Raw genomic sequence first — 3,260 nt, 5'->3', positions numbered from 1 at the left:
AAAGAAAGAAAGAAAGAAAGAAAGAAAGAAAGAAAGAAAGAAAGAAAGAAAGAGAGAAAAAGAAATTTCAGTCTTTGTCATGCCTGTGCTTCCCAGCTCCTCACACTTGATCCGGTACATGGTCTCAGCCTCGGCATGGCTGCAATTAGCCATCTCCTCCTACTGAGCTTTGACCTCTGCAATGATCCATAGAGGTCCAGGGAGTGGTTGTTGTCCATGGACAGTACCACAGACATGTTGGAGATCCGGGCCTCCAACTAACCAGTCTCCTCTTCATACAGCTGCCTGAAGTTGATCTCATCGGTCAGTCCTTCCAGGCAGGACTCCAGCTCTACCTTGTTTGTGTAAGCTATATCCACATTCTTCTCGATGAAGACAAATACATTCTCCATCTCTGTGTGCTTGCTAATCTCATCCTCCTACTTATTCTTCAAGTCCTCCACCAGCCCCTGCATGTCACCAAACTCCACCTCTAGACTCAGTTTCTCCTGGGCCAACGCCGCTGAAGGTTGTTGATACAGTTCTCAAACATGTTGTTCATGTGACTGCGAGTCGTCTTCTGCTGCTGCAGGAGGTTCCACTTGGTCTCAGAATCTTATTCTGCTGCTCCAGGCTCCGCACCTTATCACTGAAGGAAGCAAACTTGTTGAGGCTCTTGATCTGCTCCTTCTCCTGGTTGCACACGGGCCTGGATGTTGGAGTCCACCTCCAGCTTCAGAGGGCTCAGCAGACTCTGGTTCACTTGGAGAGCTGTGATGCTCTCCATACTCCCAGCTCCGCCATAATCCCCAGCGAGATTCATGCTGGAACCCAGGCCAATCCGGTAGCTGCCGCCCACCTTGGAAAAGGTCAAGGAGCTTATGTGGGTGCCAGGCCCACTTGAATTGAGTGGCTGCTGAAGGCCCGAGGCCATAGGTGGACACCTTGTAGGTCTTCTGGGTCACCCTTGTGGACATGGTAGAGGCTAGAATGGAGGCGAGAAGGCTGGACCAGACAGAGATTCGAGAAGTAGCCAAAAAGTTGCCTGAAATTTTGTTTTTAAATAAGAGCCCTCACTGGACTCCTGCTTCATAATATACAAAAAGGGCCAACAACTTAAATGTAAGAGCTAAAACTATAAAATGGGGATAAACCTTCATGATTTTTAATGCATCTCAGACATGACACCAAAAGCATGAGCAACAAAGGATTTCTCCTTTGTTAGATAAACAGAACTTCATCAAAATTAAAAACTTCTGTGCATCAAGGGACATTATTAAGAATGTGAAAAGACTACCTACAGAGTGGGAGGAAATATTTTCAAGTCATCTACCTGATAAGGGTAAAATATCCAAAATATGTACAGAACCCATACAGCTCAACAACAAACATCATTTATCCAAAGGAAACATATAGACAGCAAACAGGCACATGAAAAGATGCAACATCATTAGGCACTAGGGAAGTGCAAAGTAAAACCACCATGAGATTCCACTTCACACCCACTAGAATGGCTATAATTTTAAAAATAACAAGCACTGAGAGGATATAGAGAAATTAGAACCCAAATACATTGCTGGTAGGAATGTAAAATAGTTCAGGCACTGTGGAAAAGTTTGGTGGCTCTTTAAAACGTTAAACATAAAATTACCATATGATCTCGCAATTCCTCTCATAACAGAAAACCCCAAAGAATTGAAAACAGGTACTCAAACACTTACACACACAAATGTTCATGGAAACATTCACAATTAGAGACCCAGTGCACTAAATTCGTGCACAGGCAGGGTCCCTAGGCCTGGCTGGTGATCAGAGTCAATCAGGGCTTTCAAGCTGCCGGCTGGGGCCTTCCTTCCCTGGATGCCGGCTGGGGCCTTCCTTCGTTCCGTGCCACCCCCTGGTGGTCAGCACAGGTCATAGCGAACGATCGAACTCCGGTCTCTTGGTCAAACTCCCGAGGGGACACTTTGCATATTAGCCATACACACACACACACACACACACACACTAGAAGCCCGGTGCACAAAATTTGTGCATGGGGGTGTGGGGGGGTCCCCTCAGCCCAGCCTGCACCCTCTCCAATCCGGGACCCCTCGGGCCTAAACCAGCAGTCGGATATCCCTCTCACAATCCTGGACCGCTGGCTCCTAATCGCTCACCTGCCTACCTGCCTGGTCACCCCTAACTGCCCCCCCCAGCCAGCCTGATCGCCCCTAACTGCCCCACTACTGGCCAGGTCACCTCCAACTGCTGCTGGCCAGGTCTCCCCCAACTGCCCCCTCCCTGCCAGCCTGGTTGCTCCTAACTGCCCCACCACCTGCCTGGTCACCCTTTACTGCCCCCTTGCTGGCCTGGTCACCCACAACTGCCCCCTTCTGCTGGCCTGGTAGCCCCCAACTGCCCCCCTCCTGCCGGCCTAGTCACCCCTCACTGCCCCCCTGCCAGCCTAATCACCCCCAACTGCCCCCCCTGCTGGCCTGGTCGCCCCACACAGCCTGCTTGTTCAGTCGTTTGGTTGTCCCTCACTAACCCCCCTGCCAGCCTGGTCATAGGCAGCCATCTTGTGAGGGTGTGATGGTCAATTTGCATATTGCCTCTTTATTATATAGGATAGGATTAGTAGATAGCCAAAAAGTAGAAATAACTCAAATAAATGAATCAATGAATAAAACGTGGCGCACACACACACACACACACACACACACAGATAGGCAAATCCATAGAGACAGAAAGCAGATTGGTGGTTGCCAGGGACTGGGGGAAGGAAAGAATGGGGAGTAATGGATACAGGGTTTTATTTTGGAATAAGTGCTTTGAAACTAGATAGACGTGGTGGTTGCTAAATGTCACTGACTTGTTCACTTTAAAATGTTTAATGTTATACTATGTGAACTTCACCTCAATAAAATAAAACTAGTTTCAAGATCACAAATTCTTTAAAAGCTAATGGAGTCAATGCTACTACTTTCTTCTTCAGAGTCTATAGTTCAGAAGAGCAGCCTTCCAAAGGGTTATCCTTAGTTTTATAATATTAAGTCATAAAGCTAAAATAATATTTCCATAAAAGAAAAAGGGGATCATTGTCACACCCATTCTCCCCAATAACTGTGGTGAATCTTACATTTAAAAAAATTCCTTGTAGGAGAAACCAAGATGGCGGCATAGGTAAACACCGGAGATTGCTGCCTCGCACAACCACTTCAAAAATACAACTAAAAGACAGAACGGACATCATCCCAAACCACAGGAAGGCTGGCTGAGTGGAAATTCTACAACTAGAA

General features: G+C 47.2%; 1 protein-coding gene and 1 pseudogene across 1 annotated transcript in view; both read right to left on the bottom strand.

Annotated features, from left to right (window-relative positions):
* LOC102255247 overlaps nucleotides 1–1,245 on the bottom strand; it is a 2,502-nt pseudogene extending 1,257 nt beyond the window's left edge.
* The window catches only part of NUDT3 (nudix (nucleoside diphosphate linked moiety X)-type motif 3), a 56,450-nt gene that overhangs the window by 47,459 nt on the left and 5,731 nt on the right, over nucleotides 1–3,260 (bottom strand). The window lies entirely within an intron of this gene.

Source organism: Myotis brandtii, unplaced genomic scaffold (genome assembly GCF_000412655.1).
Source record: "Myotis brandtii unplaced genomic scaffold, ASM41265v1 scaffold687, whole genome shotgun sequence".
Classification (NCBI taxonomy): domain Eukaryota; kingdom Metazoa; phylum Chordata; class Mammalia; order Chiroptera; family Vespertilionidae; genus Myotis; species Myotis brandtii.
Note: the sequence above shows the minus strand (reverse complement) of the source record. Positions and strands in the feature narration are given on the sequence as shown.